At 40.2% G+C, this 12,311-nt stretch overlaps 1 pseudogene; it reads left to right on the forward strand.

Moving 5' to 3' along the window:
• LOC123252206 overlaps positions 1–11,420 on the forward strand; it is a 23,136-nt pseudogene extending 11,716 nt beyond the window's left edge.
• Positions 11,421–12,311: the final 891 nt, after the last annotated feature.

The following is a 12,311-nucleotide window of genomic DNA, read 5'->3' on the forward strand; positions in this document are numbered from 1 at the left end:
TAAGTAAATTTGCAACATCCTTTATATAGTTCATAGCAAGATTTAGAGCAAAGGTGGTTATCACTCTAAGGGCATGATCTATAGGCTAGCTCAGGGGCCTGTTGGGTGGGTTGTATACAAGGTCTTATCTAGGATACACACTTCAGCTTGCAAGGGGTCTTATCTAACATACACACACAGCCTGTAGGTTTGGGCAAGGGTCAGTTTGGCCATCCACAGCAGTGGCTGATCTAAAGTGCCATCCGCTGATTTTAATTTTTATATCATTTTCTTCAAGATTGGAAACGATGTGTTAGGTGTGTTTGACATATCTCTTGGGCTACAGTGGTGAGAATGTACAGGCCTTTTCATGGGAGACAATTTCTTCATATTTCATCCATTGTTCTTTTATATTAAGTTACTGTACCAAATCAGATCTGAAAAGGCGGGCGGGGCGGGGGAGGGGGGGGAGAATTTGGAGACTGTTCTGGCCTGTTCTTGCAGGCACCTGTGTATGGGAATCTGAGTTAGAGATTTTAAATTTTTAACATTAACTCACTAACTGCTGGTTTTTTGCTGGGCTGATTCTAGGGGAAATTTCTATACACTAGGGGTTTATTTTGGGATAGTGGGTAGTCTGTGATTGTGATTGTTCTTGCCATGAACCTGTATTGCTTTTTCTGTGTCTCTTTGGAGCCAAATAAGGATATTAATTGTAATAATTTCAAAGCAATTGAATGTCACTGTAAAAAGAATCACATAGGGTAAACTGAGTGTGGAATTTCCATCCTCCTGACAACCTGCAGTGCTGGATTGTCAGAGCTTGTGAGTAGCCTTGCTAAACATCACAACCTCGATGGCTTCCGGCAAAAGTTCATTTGGAAGAACAAAAGAATATCAAGGGAAATAATGAAAAAAAATGTGAAGGAAGGTGGCCTAGCAGTAGCAGAGGTCATCAAAACAATATGTTACTGGCTAAGAGACAGAATGGAGGATCAGTGGAATAGACTTGGGGTAAGTGACGTCAACAAGACAGTGTATGATAAACCCAAAGAGCCCAACTTTTGGGACAAGAATCCACTGTTTGACAAAACCTGCTGGGAAAATTGGAAAACAGTATGGGAGAGATTAGTTTAGATCAACATCTCAAACCCTACCCCAAGATAAATTCAGAATGGGTGAATGACTTAATATAAAGAAGGAAACTATAAGTAAATTAGGTGAACACAGAATAGTATACTTGTCAAGTATAAGTTAGAGTTAGAAAAAGATTACAGGGGCAACTGGGTAGCTCAGTGGATTGAGAGCCAGGTCTAGAGACGGGATTCAAATCTGTCCTCAGATATTTCCCAGCTATGTTACCCTGGGCAAGTCACTGAACCCCCATTGCCTAGCCCTTACCACTCTTCTGCCTTAGAGCCAATACACAGTATTGACTCCAAAATGGAAGGTAAGGGTTTAAAAAAAAAAGGGGGGAAAAAATTACAAAATGTAAAATTTAAATAATTTTGATTACATTAAATTAAAAAGGGTTTATACAAACAAAATGAATGCAACCAAAATTAGAAGGGAATCAGCAAATTGGGGGAAAATCTTTATAACAAAAAACTCTAACAAAGATCTAATTACTCAGATACATAAGGAGCTAAATCAGTTGTACAACAAATGAAGCCATTCCCCAATTGATAAATGGGCAAGGGACATGAATACGCAATTTTCAGATAAAGAAATCAAAACTATCCATAAGTACATGAGAAAGTTCTAAATCTCTTATAATTATAGAAATGCAAATCAAAACAATTCTGAGGTTCCACCTCACATATAGGAGATTGGCTAACATGACAGCAAAGGAAAGTGGTGAATGTTGGAGGGAATGTGGCAAAATTGGGACCTTGATGCATTGCTGGTGGAGCTGTGAATTGATTCAACCATTCTAGATGGCAATTGTTTTGTTTTTATTTTTTAGAAAATTTTTTTCCATGGTTACGTGATTCATGTTCTTGCCCTCTCTCCCCCCATCCCCATACCCCCAGTAGCCAACCCACATTTCCACTGGTTTCTTCCTGTGTCATCGATCAAGACCTATTTCCATATTATTGATAATTGTTCTAGGGTGGTCATTAAGAGTCTACATCCTAATCGTGTCCACATCAACACATGTGTTCAAGCACTTGTTTTTCTTCTGTGTTTCCACTCCTGTAGTTCTTCCTCTGAATGTGGGTATCATTCTTTTCCATAAATCCCTCAGAATTGTCCTGGGTCATTGCATTGCTGTTAATACAGAAGTCCATTACATTCGGTTTTACAACAGTGTATCAGTCTCTGTGTATAATGTTCTTCTGCTCTGCTCCTTTCACTCTGCATCAATTGCTGGAGGTCTTTCCAGTTCACATAGAATTCCTCCAGTTCTTTATTCCTTTGAGCACAATAGTATTCCATCACCAGCATATACCACAATTTGTTCAGCCATTCCCCAATTGAAGGGCATACTCTCATTTTCCAGTTTTTTGCCACCACAAAGAGAGTGGCTATAAATATTTTTGTACATGTCTTTTTCCCTATGATCTCTTTAGGGTATAAACCCAGCAGTAGTATAACTGAATCAAAGGGCAGGCATTCTTTTAGCATTCTTTGGCAAAGTTCCAAATTGCAATTTGGAACTATGCTCAAAGGGCTTTTAATCCAGGAATTGATACAGAGTGAAAGGAGCAGAACCAGGAGAACATTGTACACAGAGACTGATACACTGTGGTACAATCGAATGTAATGGACTTCTTTACTAGTATCAATACAATGATCCAGGACAATCCAGAGGGACTTACGAGAAAGAACACTATTCACATCCAGAGAAAGAACTGTGGGAGTAGAAACACAGAAGAAAAACAACTGTTTGATCACATGGTTCAATGGGGATATGATGGGGGATGTAGACTCTAAATGATCACCCTAGTGATATATCAATATTATGGAAATAGGTCTTGATACATGTAAAACCCAGTGGAATTGTGTGTCGGCTGGGGAGGGAAGGGTTCAAAGGAAGGGAAAGAACATGAATCATGTAACCATGGCAAAATATTCTTAATTAATTGAAACTTTTCAATTTAAAAAATATGAAATTTTTTTATATTGTTAAAAACAAATTGGGCATATCACATCATTGGGTGCCATGAACTAAACCAGGAAGAGGAGAAGGACTTCCTTCCCCAACTCTCCCTCTGATTTCAATAAATGAACCTGAGTTTCTGTTCTGGGATATCACTTCACCTCAATTTCAGGTTCCAAGGTGATCCTTATGGGACCTTGGAGGCTGAGATATAATGATCCTGGAGCCAGGATTTCTGGCAGGATGGTATAGCCAGTCAGCCTGACAAAGAAGCCCTGAGAAGATAGGGTGTCTGGGACTGAATCTTAGTGGGTGATATCATAAGTGAAATTCAACAATGATAGACACATTTTCTCTAAGTAAAATAAGTTTATTAGCAGGTGTGTTACCTCTTAATAAAGCAGATCAAAGGCTGCCTCAGTTTAGGCCAAAGATCCCAAGATGAAGAATTAGCTCATTTTTATAAGATTGAACAAATAAGAGGGCAGCTAGGTAGCTCACTGGATTGAAAGCCAGGCCTAGAGGCAGAAGATCCTGGGTTCAAATGTGACTTCAAACACTTCCCACCATCTTGGCACTGGTAGTTCACTGTCAACTCCTTCAGTGTAATGGTTCAACAAAATTTAAGTAGGACTCCACAAAATAAAATAGTAACAAATCAGTTTGGAATTTTAAGAACTGGACCATGTTTTGGTTTAGATATTTCCAGTAGTAAATGAAGTTTGGCTGCAGTATACTTTTCCTTTATCAACTGTGATACTTTGGCTTTTTCAACATTCCCTGTAGAGTATTTTCAAAGGCCTGTTTTTCTTCAAAGCACTGTCTTCCAGGATTATCTAGATTTTTCTCTTTATGAATTTGCTTCTTTAGTATTAAAAAGTTCCATGAAACACAATGTTTGTTTCTGGCTTTTTGTTTATTTGTTTGTTTATTTTAGGGAGCTTCTGCTTGCCTTTTCAGTTTCTCCAAAATCTCTTCTGGAGTTGTGGATTCTAAAAAAAGAGTATGGGGGAGAAAGAGATAGATGGGATAGTGGTAACCTCCAGTTAGTGAGAGTGAAGCAGAATCACTTTCTCTCACTGGGCCAGTTGTGCAAACTCCTTGGAGACAATTGGTAAAACAAACAAACATTATCTCTTTTATTTTAAGAGGGGATACAAACTGAGGATCAGAACAAGGAGTCCCTAACTCTAAGGGATCTAGCTATTCACCCAACAACCCTCTTCATCCCTCGAAAGAGGGAGCCTTCGAGTCTTCCAGCTAACTTACCAGCTCCCTAGTTCTATCTAGGTGTTCCCCAAAAGCTGACTAAGCTACCTATCTATGACCCTCAGTAGTTAGTTTGATTTAGTTCAAAAGCTGTCTCCAAAACCTTTTAGGATTGCTCTCAAACAGGCTCAGTCCACCCCAGGGCGTCTGACCCCTGAGATAAAACCTCAAAGCTGATCTGACAGGATTTTTAGATAAAAACCTTCTGGAAAGCACACAGCAGGTATGGTCAGAACCTTTTCTAGATATTCCCAGTAAAACAGAGTATCTCCAAAGATGATATAGGGGTTTCTCTTTCTCCACAGTCAGGTTGAGATAGCTGAGCTCCAACAAGCCACCTTTCCTCCACCCTTCCAGACAGGAAGAGCCCAAAGCCTCCTCTAAGAAGTACCTGACTCTACCAGTTGTCACTTCCAAACTGTTCCTCCTCTGCCTTCTGCCTGCTAAGATCCTTTCCCTTGAGTTCCTAGTATGTGCCTTATAGACAAAGCCTTCCACTTCTCTTAAATCTTATCCTATCCTTTTCCCATTATAGTACCTTATAAGATCTTAACCACTTTTTCCTGAGATTTACTACCCTTCTCTAACTAACTTTACTACTAACTAGCATTACTCTTCCTAAGTTCCAGGACCTTGGAAAGATATTGACATAGTTCTGCATTAGTTTCCCCTTCTCATGGAGGTGCAGCAATAGCTGCACTTACATTTTGAGTTGTCACATCTTCTTGGGCATCCTCACACTAGAAGTTAGGCTGACCTCAGCCTCAGTACCAGGCCCCTTCAGCCTAGCAGTGAAGGAAGAGCAAGGTTCATAGAGTTCTCAGAATGAAGGAAAGAGCCAGGCTTGGCAGGGTCTTAAGCACGCACTTTAAAACAGTTACTCTCTCACTAATTTTTTAAGTCACCTTACCTATAATCCAGATATATGAGGAACTACAAATATATTAGAAGAAAATCTATTTTACTTGGATCCTGATCAAAGCATACAAACAGTTCTCAAATGAAGAATTGCAGAGTATTACCACCCATACAAAAAATTGCTCTATATCATTAATAAGATAATTGTACATCTGAACAACTCTAAGGTTTCACATTGAACCTAACAAATTGACAAAGATAATAAAAGAGGGGAACAGCCAGTGTCATTAGCACATTGACAGTAGTTGGTAGAATTGTGAACTGCTTCAACCATTCTGGAAAGCAATTTAGAATTAGGTTAATTAAGACACTGACTAAATAAAATGTTTATTTGGTCCACTAGGAAAAAGAATACATGACTGGGAAAATGTAAATGTTTGCAAAGACAAATTTAAAAATCATGACTGATTTGGGGGCAGCTGGGAAGCTCAGTGGAGTGAGAGTCAGGCCTAGAGACAGGAGGTCCTAGGTTCAAACCCGGCCTCAGCCACTTCCCAGCTGTGTGACCCTGGGCAAGTCACTTGACCCCCATTGCCCACCCTTACCAATCTTCCACCTATGAGACAATACACCGAAGTACAAGGGTTAAAAAAAAAAAATCATGACTGATTGAACACTGTTTAATTATAATCATCAAGCTAGGTCCTGAAAAAGAGAATGGGAGAATATATCTGCCTCTATTCTGTAGCATTAATTCTGGAGCTTTATCTTCCAATCCACCCTTTGACTAGGATGTTGGGTACTCAAGAGACAGATGCTATAATGAGTTTTCAGAAAAACCTAAAGGGACATTTTTTAAAAATTCAAGTACTTAGCAATAGCCCACCAATGTGCCCACATTAACAGATGATTAGACAGTCAGACTGAATTAACATTTAAGTTAGAAGAATTTCCTAAGCAGACATAGTATGAACACTTGGTTCCAAACATCCTTTTCAAGGCTGTGACACATTCTCCCACCAGTCCACATGGAATCCAGGGAACTTCAGGCTCAAACTTATACATCCTATAGCAAAGGGGGAAATTCACATCTCCTGATAAGTGGAAGTATTTTTTCCCTTCCCAGATTCCTCAGTTTCCCTTAAGTATGTTGTAGCCTATCCTTTGCTCCTCTCAGAATCCTGAAGCTGTCTTTCCTCAGTTCCTCTAGTTTGTCCTTGGCTAACAATTCAGATACTGCTGTTGGATGTTCTGAGTATGCTGCTAGATTGTCCATGGGTATTCCTAACATTTTCAAAATTCACAAGATAATTTATTGGTTGAGAGGCAGGAAGGAGAAGAAAGAGGCTCTTCTCCACCCTCCTATCTTTTACCCCCAACTATCACCCTCCTAGAGGCTTAGATCTCTCATCTAAGTGGGTCAAGTCACCAGAATACAGGTTGACTATTTTATAAATGTCCCCAAAGGGGTGGCTGTACTTCAAGTAAATAAATACACTTCTTGAGTAGGGTCATTTATTTTCATCTAGTGGCTTTTATTCCTTTCAAATGAATTAAGGACTTTTCATGCCTACTTTAAATGCCTTTGGCAGAGTGATTCAGTAAAAACTGAACTATGTGATAAAAATAGTAATCTTAAGGAAAAGGAGGTAATTACTTGATTCTGACCATCTTCACCAGATCTGGAGACTGTGGATGTTGAACCAGGCATATTCTGAGGTAAGTAACTGATATGTCAGTGTATTTTCTTAATATTCTTTTTCCTCTTCTTTCTTCTACTTTGTTCCAAAGGACAGCTCCTTTGTAAGGGAGTGGGGAGGAACTGTGGTTGTAGAACATATACTGAAGTTTTCTACCACATAGCTGGGCTAGATTTTCCCTTAAAAAAGGTTTTAAAACTATAAGTTGTACTTAGTTGGTCCAGGGGCCTCAGTGATTTCAGTACAGAAGCCATTGAAGGAAGACCACTGGTTCCTCATAAGACCTGCCACATGCTCTGACTAGTGTGCCTGCATGGCTGATGCAAGGGAAGAGAAACTGCCCAAATGAATCAATGTTGTATCCTTGCTGAATATTGCTGCCTTGCTATGAAAGGAAGGAAAGGAGAAATAAGCATTTATCAGCTGCCAACTATGTGTCAGGCACTGTGACAAGCCCTTTCAAGGATGATCTGGGGATAGGTGCTATTATTATCCCCTCTTAGCAGATGAAGAAATCAAGGTAGACAGGTTACATGACTTGCCCAAGGCCACATGGCAGGTAAGTGTCTGAGGCCATTTTTCAGCTCAGTTTTTCCTTATTTCAGAGCCAGTACCCTCTCCACTGGGGCACTTAGCTACCTTTATGGTTAAGAAAACTTCCTTTTATTAACTTTTAGAGGGTCTATGAGTGTTCATTTCTTTCTCATCCCAAGCCTTCACTGCCAGATCAACATGCATATGGTCCACACTAGAAATATATTGTGAGATATAGTGATGTAAAAACAAAAGCGAGAAATAAATTTTAAATGTCACATTTCTCTTGAAGAAACAGATTAAGTACTTATGTGTTTGTGTGTGTGTGTGTGTGTGTGTGTGTATCTATTAGTAACATATAATTGATGGCTAGTTGTTATCCCAGAAAAGGTCAGAAAATTTGAGTCACTTGTTTGGAGCCCAGAGTCAAGCAGAAAGAGACACCTGTCACAGTCACAGGGTTGTATGGATGGAAGGAAGGGTCATTTGGGGAGGAAGTGGGAAAGAAAATATGGGTCTGTATGGTGAGAAAGATGTCCCCAACAGTATTTGTGAAGTAGCAATGGATACTGAGGTTGGGGTTAGATTATAACCTAACCTCCAGTTCCCAAGGGCCTAAACACCTAGAACAGAAGGGAAACGTTTGGGAGCTCTCAGTTTTACTGAGAAAGGGAGCATATCTCAGTGATAATTGAAGAAAGGGTTTCTGGGACTGTTTTGGAGACAAGCCTGGAAAGTAGATGCAATTTGTATTTCCAAATCTGAGTTGGTTCATTGCTCTCCTCATGGATTTATCCCACCACTCTATTGAGATGTGCCTGGTGTTATGAGGAGCTAAAGCTGAATGAGTGTGGAAGATCCCTAAGTGTAACACACAAGTTATGGTAGTGAAACACAAAGGACTCCACAGGAATATTTGTAATGAATCTGCTGCACCCAACTTCAGTATAACAGTGTCCCAGAACAGATAGTCAAGAGAAGAATCTGTGGTTAAGAACACACAGCTACTTCTAACTGTCTATCCTGGCTCAATATGGATAATGCTAGTTGACTGCAATTTAAACCTTTAACAGTTGAAAGGAATCTCCTCTTCCTTCAAATACCCAAGGATATGTTCACTAATCCCAAAGGTAAAGATGACATTCACTTTAGGTGAGTTTAAAGATTTAATAACAATAAGTTTAGGGAGGGAGCAGGGAAATGATGGGAAGAGGGGTACAGGAGATCCTTGGCCTAAGCTATTGATGACAAGATGGTATACGAATTGAAGGTAATCGGGGTATTCAAGCTTGTTAGTTGTTGATGGTTAGTTTGCCAGTTTCCAGCCTGGCAGAGCCAGACTGCTTCAACCTGAATCAGGTTATTTGATGGTAACGATGTTGCTTCTTCTTGATGACTGAATTAAATCAGAATGTTCAGTATAGGATAACACAGGATTTGAGACTACGGAAGTGATCAGTGCTGGTTGCTGGTATCTTAAGTTGGCCTTTGGCCTACCCAAGCCCAACCAAGACCTCTCACCAATCCCTCTTTCAAAATTGAGATCTGTCTCAGTTCAAATCCTCTTTTACACTTTTTCCATCAACTGAATTTGCACCTGCTGGGCTCTGCCTAGCTCAGCTCATTCCAAGTTCTAAACAGCCAACTATCAATCATTTTGCTTTTCATATTGCATTGCAAAATGTCATTACAGCGGCCCACAATTTGTAAACAACTGATTTATTGGACCTTTAATATTCCTGCTAGCTCTAAAACCATGATGCTGCCATTTAACCTCTGAAATTTTAAAATCATCCTGTTTACATGTTTGGAAAGAGGCAAGGTCCAACATTCCAATGTTTATACTTTAGTATTGGCATACACGATTGTATTTTACATGTACTTTGAGGCTGTTGTGTAGCCAGAAGCCTTGTGATGAAGATTGCAACTGATAGCTTACCATGGACTACAATGAGCTGAGCAATGCCGTAATGCTGATGGCAGTAGCCATCCTCTACTTCACAGGATTGGTGGTAGGCCAGTTAAGGAGCAATAATGCCAAGGTTTGAGTGTGATCCAAATGCACTAGATGTGATACTTCTGCTCAGCATCTCCACTTTATATCATTTGATCCTCTGGGAACCACAAAGATGTGGCATCATCCAAAACATGGTGATCCTTAGGATTCATCAAGATCACAAAGATTCAGGGCTGTGTTTTTCCAAAGTGGGGAGGCAAATCTTAAGCTTTCTTATCTTTGTTCTGTGTCATTTGGAATTATTGTAAGCCCTGGAAGACTACTTCTCCCAGGACTCTCTCTGCTACAACTTCCCCTGGCACCTCCCACTTCCTTTGTGGGAAGTGTCAGAGAAAGTATAAAAGGGAAAGTTTGGCGCCTTTTCTCTCTCTACCCTGAGCTCTGCTCTCTCTCTGACCCTGGAGGCAGGCTAGCTCTTTCCACCCTGGAAGCAGCACTATCTACCCAGAGACCCTGATCTCTCTCTTGGCTTTCTTCCTACTTCCTAGATTTCCCTAGACCTTTCTCTTTCTAATTAAAATAAAACCTAGCTATTCAAACCCTAAAGTTGCTCTCTGATCATTCATTTGAGGGCTCTGGTCAATTTCCCCCTGCTGGGGCTGGGACTGCTACCTTCCTTTCCCTTCCTGTACCTTCCTCTCTCCTTTCTCCCATCCATCCTATCCCCCTACACAGTTCCCCTGCCTTCTCGGTCCAGTTATACTATATTTCCTTGGGAAAGCTACCTGTTTTTTGTTTTGTTTTGATTCTACTCTGTGATAATCAGTTCCTCTGGTCCTGCCCCAAGTGTATCACACCCCCAAGAATAACTTTGTTCAAGGTTCCCTTAGAAGGTCCCCATTAGCTAATGGTGCAGATTTGAAAGGAACAAGTTACTGTGCACAAGACAGACTAATCCGTGCCATATAGATTAGGCTAGTTTTTTTCCCTCAGAAGGCCTACCTAGGACTTAATTGGTCCAGGGGACTACAATTTGAGTCATTGATATGGCTTCCCCTTTGCCTAAGAGTATAAAAACATGGATAGGCTTGTGATAATTAGATTAAGTCTACCCTGCCCATCTTTAGATTTAATCACCAAAGGTAAAAACATTTCCACTTAACTCACAAGTTGGTAAGTCTGTGACCCACGTGTGCTGAAGTGAGTGACAAATCAAAATTACTGACTGCCTCCTGGGCAGTCCTAAGAAAAGTGTCTGTTGTGATTGGACTCATAAACTAAGAGGAAGGCACAGGAAGTGATGCAAAAGAAGCCCCTTTAAAAGAGAGTTCAATGAGTTCAGCAGGGCTTTTGAGTTACTGTCTTGGATCTGAAGGAGCTCTGCTTGTTTGTGACTGGACCTGGGACCCTGAGACTTTGGTGAGACTGTTCTTAAATCTTTCCTTTGGAATCCCACAAAGTGGGTGTGAAGACTAAATCTTCCTGAACTTCTCTTAAGGAACTTCCCTTTCAAAGGAGACTCTGTGACTGAAGCCTTTGTTTCATTTACCTCTGGGGCCCTTCGGCCCTTGGGCCTTCTGGCCCTCAGGCTCTCCAGCCTTGAGCTCAAGGCTGGACCTTGCTTGAATGAGGACCAATTGGATCTGCCTGTGTTGAACTAGGGGATTGGAGCAAATTACCTAGTGTGTTAGATTACTTATCCTATCTTATCCTCTCTCATTTTCTTATTTCCTTTTCCTCTCCTCATTTGTAAATAAACTTCCATAAAAGTCATTTTGACTTGAGGTTATTCCTTAATTGGGGATTGATAATTATTTAATTCCCTGGTGACCAAACCTTTTAATATTCACCCAATCAAAACCCCTTTTTTACCTCTTACAGGTTCCTTGATATCTCTCATTCTTGTTTACCTCAATACATTCTCCTGAAGAAGTACATCTCCAAAGGGAACAAGCTTAACTGCATCCAACTGAACCAGTGCCACATCTTTGATGAATATCCTTTCCAGGCTGTTAAGTAAATGTCTTTTGTTATCACCAGTCCAATCCATGTGAGGCCTGGTCCAGAATATCTCCCTACTCCCAAGGGAACAATCATCATTTTATTTCTATATGAACTTAATTTTTAGAGGTGAGGAGGAAGATCAGTCAAGACTATTGAAGTCAAGCCCTGCCACTAAATTCTTGTTCCCATGTGAACTAAAGGCAAACAGAATGGGTCAGATCCTTTAAAATGTCACCCCCAGAACTTCCTCAGCTTTTGGTTGACACTATTTACAAAATACTCTAAGGCCCACCTCCACTCTGAATCCTCTCCTAAGACCAAACTGTGACCTATGACCTCATGTTCAAGGAAAAAATGTATTTATGTACTTTACTTCTAACATGAAGAAATTATCAGAAAGTACTGCCATCATTTGGGTCTCCTTGCAAATCAAATTGCCTTGTTTCAAATGCTTAAGGATTAAAGATTCGTAAGTCTAGCCCAGTTCTGGCCTTCAACCCAAAGTCGAGCTGAGAAAGCCAAAAAAAAAAAAAAAAAAAAAAAAAAAAAAAGTTGGGATTACATTTTACTTATCAGCACAGTCTACAATTGTGTCTATAGAATCTGAAATCACAGTTGCTCAACACAAGAACATTGCTCCTGTTCCAAAAGCTGTGAGATATATCAAGGGTCTTAAGACAGAAATTATTGAATCTCAAATCACGCAGCAGCAGGAGTTATGACATCTTCTGATTCTGCATCAGGACCTGAAATCAAACCTTGCTAAAAGAAAATCTCAAAGTTCCCTGAGAAAGCAGTTTGCCTTGATGCTTGATGTTCCCTCTGCTTCTTCCCGTTTTCTCTTCTTCCTGGTACACATTCTAAAACTTTGGCATCGTAGTCCATGTGCCAGTGTAATTATCTAGCC

Source organism: Gracilinanus agilis, chromosome 6 (genome assembly GCF_016433145.1).
Source record: "Gracilinanus agilis isolate LMUSP501 chromosome 6, AgileGrace, whole genome shotgun sequence".
NCBI classification, from domain to species: domain Eukaryota; kingdom Metazoa; phylum Chordata; class Mammalia; order Didelphimorphia; family Didelphidae; genus Gracilinanus; species Gracilinanus agilis.